Consider the following 15,928-nt stretch of genomic DNA (forward strand, 5'->3'; position numbering starts at 1 on the left):
TTTGCCTACAGTGAAAGGTGACTTCTATGACCTTGGACATATCCCCAACGTCATAGGTGCTATTGATGGTACCCATGTAGCTCTGGTCCCCCCCACAGGAGTGAACAGGTGTACAGGAACAGGAAAAGTTATCATTCCATGAATGTACAGATGGTATGTTTGGCAGACCAGTACATCTCGCAGGTAAATGCTATGTTCCCTGACTCAGTGCATGACGCCTACATCCTGCGGAATAGCAGCATCCCTGATATGATGGGTCAACTCCAGAGGCACCGTGTATGGCTTTTGGGGGACTCTGGTTACCCCAACCTTTCGTGGCTATTGACCCCAGTGAGGAATCCCAGGACCAGGGCAGAGGAACGCTACAATGAGGCCCATGGGCGGACTAGGAGGGTGATCGAACGCACCTTCGGCCTCCTCAGGGCCAGGTTCAGGTGCCTCCATATGACAGGTGGATCCCTATTCTACTCACTGAAGAAGGTGTGCGACATCATCATCGCCTGCTCCATGCTCCATAATTTGGCTTTGCGACGCCAGGTGCCTTTTCTGCAGGAGGATGATCCAGATGACGGTGTTGTAGCAGCTGTGGAGCCTGTGGAGCCTGTGGACAGTGATGAGGATGAAGCTGATGAAGAAGACAACGACAACAGGGAGTCAGTCATACAGCAATATTTGCAGTGAGACACAGGTGAGAACATTTTCATTTTTAGTATTACATTAACTTTCACACGTCTACCTCTATCCTGTTTTTCGATTTAAATCAACATTTGGTTACTGAGTTGTACTCTTCCATTACGGTTTCACAGGTGTGGTTACCTACGTGTCAACTGCTTGCATCCTTCAAGGGCTTGTGATGTGTGACATAGGTATGTTAGCTTTAGAATGGTACACCCATTATGACACTGTCATTGATAATACATTTTTACTAAATCACAGACTGACTCCACCATGTTTTGTGTTTCAAGGGTGTTTATTGAAGTGCTCAGAAATGGGAGGGGGTTGTAAAATGAGGATGGGTGATGGTGGAGGAATGTCCATGGCAGAGTCCAGTCTATTAGTCTCACAGGTGCACTGCCCATCTGGGCATAGGAAGAGGAGCTGGGGCAGTTAAAGTATGGACAGGGTTACAAAGTGGAACAGTGGGAGGACAATCAGGGTGGTGTCATTTCCTGGCGGGGGTCTTGCCATCTTGCTCTGTCCTGTTCCTGGATCTCAGGGACTGCTTGCGTGGTGGTTGTCCGTCTGCAGGGGGTGGGGTGCTGGTGTGGTGGTCCTGTGGTGGGGCGTCCTGTCCACTAGCGCCGGCGGAAGTGGTGGGCATTTCATCATCCTGGCTAGTGTCAGGGGCCCCTTGGAGTGCCACGGTGTCCCTCAAGGTCTGCTGTATGTCCTTCAGCACCCCTACGATGGTGCCCAGGGCGGAGCTGATGGTCCTGAGCTCCTCCCTGAACCCCAAATACAGTTCGTCCTGCAGGCGCAGGGTCTCCTGCAACTTGTCCAGAACCGTCGCCATCGTCTCCTGGGAGTGGTGGTATGCTCCCATGATGGAGGAGAGGGCCTCGTGGAGAGTGGGTTCCCTTGGCCTGTCCGCCCCCTGTCGCACAGCAGCCCTCCCAGTTCCCCTGTGTTCCTGTGCCTCCGTCCCCTGGACCGTGTGCCCACTACCACTGCCCCCAGGTCCCTGTTGTTGTTGGGGTGGTGGGTTAGCCTGGGTGCCCTGTAGTGGTGGACACACCGCTGATTGACCTGTCCTGGGTAGGGAGGTTTGGGCCCGCTGGGTGGGTGCTGTGCTGGTGTTACCAGAGGGTGGAAGGTCGGTGTTGGGCTGTGCCTGTGCAAGGGGAACCGACTGTCCCGAGGCCCATGATGGTCCGGGCTGGTCATCAGGATCCAGTAGGGCAGAGCTGCTCTCGTCACTGTGGGCCTCTTCTGGGGGTGGAGTGGTGTTGTCTGGACCCTCTGGTGTGGTGATGGTCCTTGGGGTTCCTGCAGGGGCATAAGAGCATGATTATTGCATGTGTGTGTAATGGTGTGCAATGGGTGGGTGTTTGTGTACCCCAGTGCATGCATTCCTGTGTGTGAGTTTGTGTGGTGATGGTTGGGGGGGTGTACTGGGTATGTGCAGTGGGTATGCTTTAGTGAGGGGTGTCCATGCTTAGTTGTGTCATGCAGGGCTTGGTGTTGGGATGGGTGGTTTGTGTCATGGGTACATTAGTGCGGAGTTGTAGTGATAGGGGAGGGGGTGAGGGAGGGGGTGTGTGATAGCATGCAGGTAGGGTGGGGGATATGATAGTTAAGAATTGACTTACCAGTGTCCCATCCTCCACCGACTCCTGCGAGGCCCTCAGGATGCAAGATGGTCAAGACTTGCTCCTCCCATGTTGTTAGTTGTGGGGGAGGAGGTGGGGGTCCGCCGCCAGTCCGCTGTACCGCGATGTTGTGCCTGGAGACCGTTGACCGTTGAACGCACCTTCCTCCGTAGGTCGTTCCACCTCTTCCTGATGTCCTCCCTATTTCTTGGGTGCTGTCCCACGGCGTTCACCCTGTCCACTATTCTGCGCCATAACTCCATCTTCCTGGCTATTGATGTGTGCTGTACCTGTGAGCCAAATAGCTGTGGCTCTACCCGGAGGATTCCTCCACCATGACCCTGAGCTCCTCCTCGGAGAAGCGGGGTGTCTTTGGCGTGCCATGGGGTGGTGTGGGTGATGTGTGGGGTGGTGTATGTGGTGATGAGTGTGGTGAGTGTAGTGGTCTGTGGTGTTTTGTGTGTGGATGTTGTGTGGGTGATGGTGTTGTGTGCCTCTGTGTAGTGGGGTTGTCTATTCTGTGCTCTCTCTCTGTCGTCTTCGTGTCTAATGTTTGGTAGTAGGGGTTTGTGGGTGATGTGTGTTTTATATTGTGTTGGGTGTGGTGTTTGTATGTGTATCAAGTGTGTGTATTTGGAATTGTCCAATGTGGTGGTGTTTAGGAGATGTGTGTGTATTTTGAGCGCGGCGGTGTGTACCGCCAATGGAATACCGCGGTTGAAAGACCGCCGCGTGCATTCGTGGGTCGTAATAGCATGGGCGTGTTTCTGTTGGCGTGGAGGTGGAAGATTTGTTTCCGACAGTTTATCACTGACCTTTGGTGTGGTGGTGTTGTGTGGGTGTCTGAATTTCGGCGGATTCCAAGATGTGTGTCATAATAGCTGTGGCGGAATGCCACCGCCGCGGCGGTGTATTGGCGGTCTTCTGCACGGCGGTAAGCGCCTTTTACCGCCAATGTTGTAATGACCCCCATAGTGTGGGGCACCCAAGAAATTTGCACAATGGTCAACGGGACAGAATACCTAGCTAAAACACTATCGGATCACTCACCGCCTAAAATGACACTGAACTGGGGTAGGAAGCGCCCAGCGATCCCCACGTGGAGATTACATGTGTAAGCTCTTCACGATCAGGCATTCACAGAGACGCTGAGCACAGCACTGAAACAGTACTGGGAAATAAATGATGGATCCACAAACGTAGGAGCAGTAGAGTGGGATGCACATAAGGTAGTGGTCCGCGGCCATTGTATTTCAACCACTTGGGGGGTGAGACACACACTACACGCAGAGGTCAGCAAACTGGAAAAGAAACTGAGAGCATTAGAAATTGCAGTAGCTCGCAACGAAACGCCCTACACGGCGCTAAAGGACGCGCGCGCAGAATACAATGATGCCTACGCCACACTCCGCCGACATGACTATAAATACCACCTGATGCGACTACAAATGGAAGGAGACAGATCGGGTAGGCTACTTGCATGGCTCCTACGCGAAGACCGGCAGCACTCACCTATCAGGGCTATAGGGACAGGCGCAGGCACAATGGCTACCACGCAGGAAGAAATAAACGACACGTTCAGGGAATACTACACGAACTTATACACCAAACGCACATCATGCACCACCCAACAACTTGTGTCCTTCCTGGCGGGCTCACCCCTGGCGCAACTCTCACAAGCAGACAGGGAGACACTAGAGGCCCCCCTGATACTGGGGGAACTAAACTTAGCCCTGGCACAACTTCCTAGGAATAAAGCGCCAGGCGCAGACGGCCTCCCACTAGAATACTACTCTACCTTTACGACACGTTTAAACTCCCATCTGCTGAAAGTATTTGAGGAGGCGTGGGCCAGTGGAACCTTACCCCCAACGCTGAGAGAGGCAATGATAGTGGTCCTTCTTAAACAAGGACGCGACCCCACTGATGTTAAAACCTACAGACCACTGTCGCTGCTAAACTTAGATTGTAAAATATTAGGTAAAATATTGGCCAATAGGTTAGCCCCCTGCATGCACACCCTGATACACGAAGACCAAAACGGGTTCATCCCAAAACGTAACACTTTCCTCAATATCCGGAGGCTGCTGAGCGTGATGGGTGACACTCTCCTGTACGCATATGAGGAAATGGTAATCTCACTTGACATCGAGAAGGCATTCGACACACTAGAATGGGATTTCTTGTTCGCCACCATACAGCAAATGGGCATTGGCCCCAAATTCACACACTGGGTACAGACACTATACACCAAACCACAGGCCAGGGTGAAGACGGGTGGGGTTATATCAGGGAGTTTTCCGATCAACATGGTACATGGCAGGGCTGCCCCTTATCCCCCCTGCTGTTTGCCATAGCAATGGAACCACTGGCTGCGCGAATACGCGCAATGAAGGAAAGGTGGGGGATAATTAGAAACGGGACCTACCATGCTATATCACTATATGCAGACGACGCCTTAATATATGTACGGAAAGGAAGAGAGGTGCTGTGCTCAGTGATATCGTAGCTGTCTGAGTACGGAGGGATCTCGGGCCTGGTGGTAAACTGTGGAAAATCCTGCGTGTTCCCACTAACCAGCTGGCCCCTGCCGAAACAAGAAAACACCCCAGTGGGACGCCTGAAATGGTGCTTCGATACATTTAAATACCTAGGGGTTCACATCTATCATAAAACAGAGGACCTCAGGGATGGTAACCTGGGGAGAGCAATGGCCTCCATGAAGGGGTCAATGCGATTCTGGAATAAACTACCACTTTCACCACTGGGCAAGGTGGCCATAGCAAACATGCTGTTACTGCCTAGTTTGCTATATTACTTCGCGGCACTGCCGCTCGTTGTCCCTAAGAGCTTCTTCAATAATTTGAATGCTGTCTTACTACAGCTTATATGGGGAGAGGGCAGGAAGCGGGTCGCACTTTCCACGCTGCAGCGCCCGGTCGACGCAGGTGGACTGGGCGCCCCTAACTTTGAACTCTACTATGCGGCCGCGCAGCTACAGTGGATATTGAACTGGATTCATAGGCCTGACTCGGCGGAATCTGCCTGGCTTTCGACCCGACTCCAAGGGGCCCCCCTGCTCGCATGGCTGACAAATAAAAAAACAAAAAGCGTAAGTGAAAACCCACTGATGGCAGTGGCTCACGCATATTGGAGGAGGTACATCCAAAAAGACTCAAAGGAACTCCCTTACTCGCCGCTCATCCCACTGGATCGGCTTCCCGGCTGGGCCATGATTGGGTCACACTCGCCCGCAATCTGGTCGGAGGCGGGCATACACTCAGTGGGAGACTGCTTTGAGGAAGGTAAATTAATGACGTTTGAATCCATGCAAGCCCTCACAGCGGTGAGCCCGGGACAATTCTTGGCCTACCACGCCATATGTCACTCAATTAGAAAAACATGGGCGGCTGGAGAACTAGAGCCAGAGACCTCCCCCACACTACACCACATGTTGAGCTGCGACACCCAAGCAAAAGCAGTCTCAAACTCATACAAACTCCTGAGTTAGCCCCTTGAACCCAACTTGGTAAAAGCTAGGGAGAGGTGGAACGCCGTTTTGCCGGTCACGATCTCACAGGAAGAATGGTCAAAAGCCTTACACCACACCCGCGAGGTGTCAAGAAACCCCAGATTCCGCTACACGCAGTTCAATTACATACACCAAACATATTTAGCACCAGCTAGGATTAAACGCATGTTCCCTGGGTCGGACCCGGCCTGCCCTAGATGCAATGCCCCAGTGGCGCAATTCTACCATATGGTCTGGGATTGTCCTCGGGTACAAAAAGAATGGGCTGGGGTGGTAAAAATAATAGCAGAAACGACGGGCCTCTACCTGGGCATGGACCCCAAGTCCTGCCTGTTAGGACTCAGGACAAGGGGGAAAAAACACAAACACCTACATAAGTTTGCAGACCTGGCTTATGTAATGTACAAAAGACTGATAGCCATGAACTGGAAAGCGCCCAACGCGCCTGATTTGAAAGCTTGGCACACCCTCATGCTGCGATGGTCCCGCACAGAGTACCAGGTACTAAAGAAATTAGCGCGCGAGGGTCTGCGACAAGCAGGCTGCGAAACATGGAGTACATTAGTATCTAAGCTGGAGGCAAAAAATGATGAGAAACCACCATGAGCTATGCAATAACACTAACACCCAGACAGTCACCGTCATGCAGCTGGCTGTGACATAACATCCCAACAGCGGACATACCCAACTCCATCAACAACACCCCACACCCACCGACAATATACTAGCCACCGAACGCACGAGCCCCATGTAGAACTCACTCACCTGCACAACCAAATCACTCGACACTAGCACCCCAGCAGATCAGCACCCCCCTTGACCAACATCAATGAGTCAACCCCAGGAATATCGTGGGGCCACTCTACACCAAAATATACCATTCAACGGCAAAGGCAATAATTAAAAATACTGGATGGAGCACCTGGACCTAGATGTGTACAATTTGTTTAAGTTTTTTTAAGTTGTGTGAATGCAAAGGATTTATTAGATCACCCATATCATGTCAATGTTAACACACGTGTGTAGCACAATGATTTGTTTTGCAAAATTCAATAAAAAATATATTTTTTTTAAAAAGTATTTGCCTCCCCACGCCAGACAGTAATCCTGTGTACTGCGTGAACTGCAAGTGCTCGGGCTTCTGTGCACTTTTGCAAGACTTCCTTCGTGCACAGCCTAGCCCAGGTCCCCAGCACTCTGTCCTGCATTGCTCAACTCGCTGAGTTGGACTCTGACTTTGTGGGACCCTCTTTTGTTGTGCTGAGTCAACCGTCGTGCTCAGATCTTCTGAACACCTGTTCAGGTGCTTCTGCGGGTGCTGCCTGCTTCTGTGTGGGCTCTCTGTGTTGCTGAGCCCCCCCCCCCCCCTCTATCTCCTCCTCCAAAGGGCGACCTCCTGGTCCGTCCTGGGCCCTGGCAGCACCCAAAACCTTCAACCGCAACTCTTGCAGCTAGCAAGGCTTGTTTGCAGTCTTTCTACGTGGAAACAACTCTGCATCCTTCAGCACGCCTTGGGACATCTTCTGACCAAAGGAGAAGTTCCTGGCACCTTCTGTTGTTGCAGAATCTTTTGCTTCTTCCCCCAGGAGGCAGCTCTTTTGCACCTTCATCTGGGGTTTAGTGGGCTCCTGCCCCCCCTGGACACTTGCGTGACTCTTGGACTTGGTTCCCTTCCTTTACAGGTCCTCAGGTCCAGGAATCCGTCTTCAGTGCTTTGTAATCAGTTGTTGCCTTTGCAAAATCCCCTATCTCGACTTTACTGTCTTTCTGGGGTAGTAGGGTAACTTTACCCCTACTTTTCAGGGTCTTGGGGTGGGGTATCTTAGACACCCTTAGTGTTTTCTTACACTCCCAGCGACCCTCTACACACTACACTAGGCCTGGGGTCCATTTGTGGTTTGCATTCCACTTTTGAGGTATATGGTTTGTGTTGCCCCTAGGCCTATTTTCTCCTATTGCATTCTATTGTGTTCTACAGTGTTTGCACTACTTTTCTAACTGTTTACTTACCTGATTTTGGTTGTGTGTGTATATTTTGCGTATATTACTTACCTCCTAAGGGAGTATATCCTCTGAGATACTTTTGGCATATTGTCACGAAAATAAAGTACCTTTATTTTTAGTAACTCTGAGTATTGTGATTTCTTATGATATAGTACTAAGGGGTCATTCCGACCCTGGCGGTCAAAGACCGCCAGGGCCGCGAATGGAGGAAGCACCGGCAACAGGCTGGCGGTGCTTCCCTGCCCATTCTGACCGCGGCAGTAAAGCCGCGGTCAGAAAACCGGGTCCGGCGGGTTCCTGACGGATTTCCCCCGGCTGGGCAAATCCGCCAGGGCAGCGCTGCAAGCAGCGCTGCCAAGGGGATTCTGACCCCCTTCCCGCCAGCCTGTTTCTGGCGGTTCACACCAAGGGCAGTGCAGGGGCCCCCTAACAGGGCCCCAAAAGCGCGACGGGTGCAACTGCACCCGCCGCACACCTGCAACACCGCCAGCTCCATTCGGAGCCGGCTTCAATGTTGCAGGCCCCCTTCCCGCTGGGCCGGCGGGCGCTAACATTGTTAGCGCCCGCTGGCCCAGCGGGAAGGTTAGAATGCCGCCAGCGGTCTTTTGACTGCAGAGCGGTCAAATGCCGGTTCCCGCCAGGCGGGCGGCGACCGCCGCCCGCCGGGGTCAGAATGACCCCCAATTGATATAAGTGGTTTAGTAGGAGCTTCGCATGTCTCCTAGTTCAGCCTAAGCTGCTCTGCTATAGCTACCTCTATCAGCCTAAGCTGCTAGAACACTTCTAATCTACTAATAAGGGATAACTGGACCTGGCCCAAGGTGTAAGTACCACAAGGTACCCACTATAAGCCAGGCCAGCCTCCTACAAGGAGTCATGTTTTTGGTGCTTGTGTGCCAGGAAAAGGCGCTAGTCAGGTTAGAGGCACTTTTTTGCATCTAACCAGGATAGCATCAGTTTTTGATGCACAACCCCCTCCTTCCCTACTGCCACCCCCACCCAGCTAGCGTCTTCTTTAAGATGCTAGCCCAGGTTTAGCGCCGGCTTGTGCCATTCCTTTCATATGGTGCCCAGCTGGCGCTGTGGAATGGCACAAGCTGGTGGTATACTTTTTGCCACAAAATTGCTTCGTTGCAGTTTTGTGGAAAAAAGTATAAATCAGGCCCTTAGAGTGTGCCTCCCCCTGTGTTTTACCAACAGTTTCCAGACAGAAATCTCAAACCTAGGCATACTATGAGCATTTTCCAGACTAGGTTGATGTGCAACAAAGACAGAGATATAGGTCCTCATTCTAAATGCCGTGCACTTCCCATGCAAGAGCACACCCAGAACTTCCATAGCACAGGGTGCAGACATATGTGAGTGTTGTATTGCAATGCAGTTTGAGTTGCCTGGAGAATGTGGAAATACTGTGGAAATCACTGTGTCTGCCACCTATTTCCATGTGCTAAACCCACATTCAGAGGTGTTTTTCAGGTTCATATAGTAAAGTTTTAAATGACAAATATATCCACAAAAATCCGAAAAGTATGGTAATACCACATTAAAAATTATCAGCCACCTTAAAATCCTCACTTGGCCAGAAACTGCTGTTACTTATGGAATAGGAAACCCTGAGAAACTCATAACGAGAGTTGTAGTGTATAGAATCATCTACTGGGCAACTGGGTATTCCTCCAAAATGTTGTTTACAAAATATTGTGAGATACAAATATTATGTCAAAAACATATTAATGTAAAAAATATCATGGTACAGAATAGAAGGTAAGAATATCTTCTTCTTAAGTCTTTTATTTTAAATATGGCTGTACACAATTCTAAGTTTTAATTATTTAGTTAGTTTTATTGCTTTTTGTGTTAGTTGTCATTATTTTGTTATATGTTTAATCATTTAAGTGAGAGTTGTTGGGTCTGTAGAGAAATAGGGTAAGACGTTTTATAAAGAATTCTTTTTTAACTGATTATATATTTTTATAAATATTGCTTTGATTTTTATTTAACCCCTTCACTGCCAGGCCTTTTTTCCCCCTCCTTTGCCAAGCCTTTTTTTGGCTATTTGGGGTAGTTCGAGCTTAGGCCCACATAACGTTTTCTCCATGTAAGCTATCCACGCCAAATTTGCATACTTTTTTTCCAGTATCTTGGGGATTCTAAAGGTACCCCGTGTTTGTGGATTCCCCTGGTGGGGACTGAGAAATTACCCAAAATACAGCTGAACCTTTGTTTTTTTAGAAAAATGGTAAAAAAGTGCTGCAAAAGAATTCCCTGCAAATAGCATCAACAAAGGGTTTACTGTGCTAAAATCATCATCTTACTGGCTTTCAGGAACATTGAGACTAAAATCAGAAAACCCATTTTTTCAACACAGTTTTGGCATTTTACTGGGACATACCCCATTTTTCCTATGTTTTTTAGCTTTCAACCTCCTTCCAGTTAATGACAGATATGGGTGTGAAACCAATGGTGGATCCTTGAATGCTATACATTTCTGAAAAGTAGACAACATTCTGAATTCAGCAGGGGGTCATTTGTGCATATCCTTCAAGGTTTTCATATAGAAAGTGTGGGAAAACTGAGCTGATTGCAGAAGCCCCTCGCTTTTTGGCTGCAATTTTCACTCATTTTGGTGTTTTGCTGACTGATTGTGCCCAGGGCACTGCTGACCAGTCCCAGGGCCTGTGCCCTAATTAAAATAGTGTATGAAAATTATATTATAATTGGCAATACCAAACCTACCTATACATCCCTAGTATATGGTAGGGCATGTAGGTTTAGGGACCCCAGCATAAATAGTACACCAATGGGTACACTGCTGTGTGGCCAGTGTCATTTTAGAAGCAGGCCTGCCTTGATGGCTGTTTCTAAGTTAAAGTGAACCCAACCATTCGACTTTGGAATTAAAGGTACTTCCAAAGTTCTAAACAACCTTATATGTATATATAAGACACCCCTAAGGTCTGCCGCCCTGGGTGCCCCCAGGGTTGGGTGCAGTGTAAACATAGGCAGGGACTTTATAGAAGATGTTTTATAAGTCCTTGTGAGGGAAGAATAGCCAAATTTGTTTTTCCCCATTGTAGTGAATGAGCACCATAGGCTAACAGGGAGAGACTGTATTTTAAAATAATAAGGTCTTATTTTCCACAGGAAGGAGCTATATATAGCAAGTTTGGTACCAAATTAAAAGTTATAATAAATCCAACACTTTTCCACTGTTGAATGTAATTAAACTTGGACAGGTAAAGAGTTTTAGAACTCTTGATAAAAGTCACCAACTTCAGCCCTTTTGTGCCCTTCTCTGGTTGGTCAGACCCTGGCAGCCTGAGCCAGGCGTCCTTGATGAGGTTTGACGTGGTCAGGGCTGAAACAAAGGAAGCATTTGGTGGGAGGAGAACTGACTCAGCAGATGGTAGAGCAGGATTGGAGGAGAGCAGCTAAACTGGACTTCAAAGGAGGAAAGGACATTTGTGACAGCAACTGGGCCTCTGCCATTTCCTGCAGCCCCAGACAGCCAGGTGCCCCCTATTTAGATTAAGAGATGGTCTGGAAAGGGGTGCATTAAGGGAAACTTAGCCTCCTCAGTGGGTGGACTCAGCCATATCTAAAATTTAAGATAGATTTTTTGACATCTTGGGGTATGGAGGAATGCTGCTCCCTGGGATTGATTTTTGCCATACTTCCCTGGAAGTGGTCACTCAAGAGGGTGGTAGCCTACAAGTGATTGGACAGGTGAATCCCCCAGCTTTACACTCCAGGAGCAAGGGTTAATATGGCAGAGCTGCTCCACACTTCAGATCCCTGCTGGAAGAAGAGATAATAAGAAGAAGAAGGACTGCCCTGCTGCCCTCCTGGCCTGCACCTAAACCCTGCACTCAGAAGGACTGCATCAGCTGCACACTTAGGGCTTCACCAGGAAAAGGACTTTGCCTTATTTCTATAACCTCACGAAGGGACTGCCTGTAAGCAGCAGCAACAAAGGAGCTGACCAGGCATCCAGTCCTGCAAGAATAGTCCAGCTGACCAGTGTCCAGTGGCCATTTAAGGAGTTTGACCAGGTGCATTCTGGGAATTTCTGTCCCAACCTTCAAGGAGCAACTCAGAGCTTCTGGAACCTTGGAGTATGTTTGTGGACACTTTCAGGATGCAAAAAGTACTTCTGGAAGAAGATCCAGAAGTTTGAAGAATTTGGAGCAACTTTGAAAAAAAAGCTCCATTAGTGGACCTACCCGACGTTGAGAGTCAAGCAGGCCAATATCAACGGCAACCCGGCCTTACGTGCAGGTTCACCCCGCTGAAAAACTACAGTGCCCCAAGCAGAAAGGCAATCCGATGATATCCCATCGAAATTAACTTGTTGAAGAGGATCGCCCAACGTCATGGAAGAAGAACTCTATAAAAAGTGCTATGTCCGAAGGTAAAAGTTTGACCGAGGCCTCCCACGCAGTGTATCCGAGGAGGGCTCCATTGCGGTCGCCCTCAACTTTTGACTTTGCCCCGGTCAGGGGAAATCTTACTGAAAACGTTTCTCAGTCCGAAGGTAAAAACTTGTCCGAGGCCTCCCGCACAGTGTATCTAAAGAGGGGTCCATTGTGGTCAGCCTCAACTTGTGACTTTGTCCAGGTCGGAGGAAAATCTTCAAAAAATGTTCTTAGTGTATCGGTAAGGCCTTGACCGAGGCCTCCCGCTTAGTATAGCCAAGCAGGGCTCCATAGCGGTCAGCCTCAAATGTTGACTTTGCCCTGGTCAAGTGGAGCCAGATGTCCCAAAGTGGCGCATTTGGTTTTTAGGCACTAGAAAAAAAGTTAGCACTGCCTTTGCACCATTTTTTTGACACAAACACGACGGTGGCCCAGGGTTTTATTTAGATTTTCTCGGTAGAGCAGTCGAGACACAAAATTCCAGACTTTGTATCTGGGAGCGTCACCTGACCTTGCTTCATTTTACGACAATGATATGTAATGTAAGCGTTCCCTCCCAAAAAATGACACTAGCCTGTGAGCACCATATTTAGAACCCAACAAAAAAATGACACACACAAGGGATCGGATCCAAAAAATGAGGGCAATACTACTACATAATGGAAACACACAGAAGGAACATTGGCAAGCAAATAGACAACAATGATATGTTACTGCTACAGCTCGGCACCTGGAGAGGGCGACAGCGATGATGCCAAGTGCCACCAGCACCACTGCAGCAACTGCAAACACCACCATAGCAGGTATAAAGGCAGCACAGAAGTCAGTAGAGGATATTTCACCAGCGCACAACTATCCCTACCCTCAGGGAAGACGAGGTGATCAGACTCTACCGTCTGAATCAGGAGTCCATTGTACATCTGCTCCACCACATTGAGCTGGACATCACAGCAAGAGTGGAAAGTCACTCAACAATTACACCCATGACCAAACTCTTGGCTGTCCTCCACATGCTGGCCTCAGGATTATTACCGATTTTCGCTGAACATGTTGGTGGTATCTCCCAACCATCCCTCTCTGCCTTCCTTCCGAAGGCCCTGGACGCCATCATCAGACTCACACTCCACCACATCTGGTTCCCTAACACCCAGCAACTGCAGCAGGAGACCAAGCAAGGTTTCTGTCAAACAGCTGGCTTCCTGCATGTGCTGGATGCAGTGGACTGCACACATGTCCAACGTGTCCGTCCTGCTGCAGCCAAACACCTCTAGAGGAACCACAAACATGCACACCCTATGAATGTGCAGGCCATTGTGGACCACTGTGGAATAATCTCCAACATCCTTGCAAAATATTCCGGCAGCGTTCATGATGCTTACATCTATGGGTACTCAACTATCAATCAACGATTCCAGGATGGACAATATGGTAATGACCTACTTGTAGGTAAGGCAGCATACAAATCATAACACAGACAAAACACAAAACTTGCAGTACAAACAATACATACACCACACTAAATACACATGGAAAGGGAAACACAGATGTATAGACCACAACACATATGCAACATGCCACACTACACCACATTCAATTTACATCAGCTTCACATACTCCCATATCTACAAGTTCCTGACACCACCTGACTGACACATTACATGACGGGCAGGTTGAACAATGGCCCTTTTGAATACAAAGGCTGGGCTCAAACCACTCCATGTGACCACAGGTTGACAACAAAGCACAGATCCTTCACACATAACTCATACTAGGGAATAACTCAGGTATATGAATTGCATCGGCATTCCACCATCAAACAACTCACATATAGCCACTGCCCTACATTCACCATGCTGTAGAAATTTCAGGCAGCATCGATATCAATTGCCACCCAAGTGATGCCATCACCATCTACATATCAGCAAAACATAACAGATATACTCGTTGTTTTCAACTTTCCCTTGTGTGGTGTATAGTACAGCACACATTGAAATAAGACATCACCATCAATGAAAGATCATGTGTAGGAATGGACACCTCACAGCACAGCAAAAATCATACCCGTAAATCCTACATCTCCTTACCATGATACAAGGGACCAACAGTGGACTGTTGCAGCTGAACTACTGACAATATACAGGGAGAGGCCAGAAATGCATTTAAGGAGGTGACATGGGACTTAACATGGCTGGACTCCTGATGCAGGGCAGTGCAGAAAAGTACATCATGCCCTGTCCTGTCCCACAGCTGTCTGAAAACTCTTACATACATTACAATACATTCCATACAACTGTGTCACACTGGGCATATGGACCTCATGCACATACATATGCCAGCCACCAATTGGCAACAACAACACTTTGTGCACGGGAACTATTTCAAGGGCAAAGGGGTGGGATTCCTATGCAACACAGCAGGTGCTACACCTGTTACATGGCACACAACACATAAAATAGGTACACATTTCCATAACATCACTCCTCTGTAGGTCTAAAGTGAAGGCACTAAGGGCCACATGTCAGAAAAGTGGTGCAGTATCTAAAACAGTGTCACTTTACTTGCACCCCATGGCTCACCATGGTGCAGAGTAGGTGCAATAGTGTCAAGATAATGGATGCCCTTGTTCGACTGTGTAGGATTATTCCCAAATTTATGGTGAAAATCCTGCACAGTACATATGGGCACCTTTAAAGCAATGGTGTGCCCCCTACAAACTACTGCTCTGTGCAGGCATTAAAAGTATCTGCTAAAATGATGCATTGCAACCTCTTATATTTCTCTGCACCATTTTGGCATTTCCCCTAATGGGGGAACACACCCATTGCACACATGATGCCTGGCACTGATATAATGTGGCGCAAAGGGTCACTACGTGTTGCACTGCATGGACAGTGTCACTTTGTAAATATGGCACTGTGATTTAGGCCTTGTTGGGCCACGATAGTCTCAATCAAAATGAGGCTAATGTGGTGCAAGGATGTGCTAGGTCCTGAATTTGGGCCTCAGGCTAAAACATAGACAACACCTATTCGGCATGGGTGAACTGTCAGACCATAGTTTAAATTAAAATCACCAGGTACTTGAGGTAAAACCTATGATAGGAAAGTGCACCAGCACACACCAATGCAACCATCCATCCAAACAGAAACACACACATTACCTGATGCAAGTCTGAATCACTACTCCACTCAAAACAAATATGTGCCATGGCACCTATCAAATAACAAACATACATGATTGTCACATGTTCTCACATTACTTTGGAGCGGACTAAGGTCACGGCATCCAAAAGTTGTCACTTGTTAGTCCGTCCGTCAACACGTGTTTCATCCGGGGAGTACCCCTGGATTTCCTCAGGACCTCCTAAAATAATATTTCCATAAATGCTACTTCAGTATATAACTAATAAATCACATTCTTGATTTCATTAATATTAATTATTAATACAGCACACCAATAGACAGTGGGAACCATACCAGACTGTTTTCTAATAATACTATGTGATAACATTGTTCATGAAATACACCTTATTAGTGATCAAGAGAAAAGACAGAAACTAATGTGTGATTATTTATGCTGTGTGTCTTAGCATGCACATTCAAAAACATATCACCACAACTGTGAAATATTCCCAAAAAACCATAGACAATCTCCATTAAAAACCTAAA

The sequence above is a fragment of the Pleurodeles waltl genome, chromosome 1_1 (assembly GCF_031143425.1).
Source record: "Pleurodeles waltl isolate 20211129_DDA chromosome 1_1, aPleWal1.hap1.20221129, whole genome shotgun sequence".
Classification (NCBI taxonomy): domain Eukaryota; kingdom Metazoa; phylum Chordata; class Amphibia; order Caudata; family Salamandridae; genus Pleurodeles; species Pleurodeles waltl.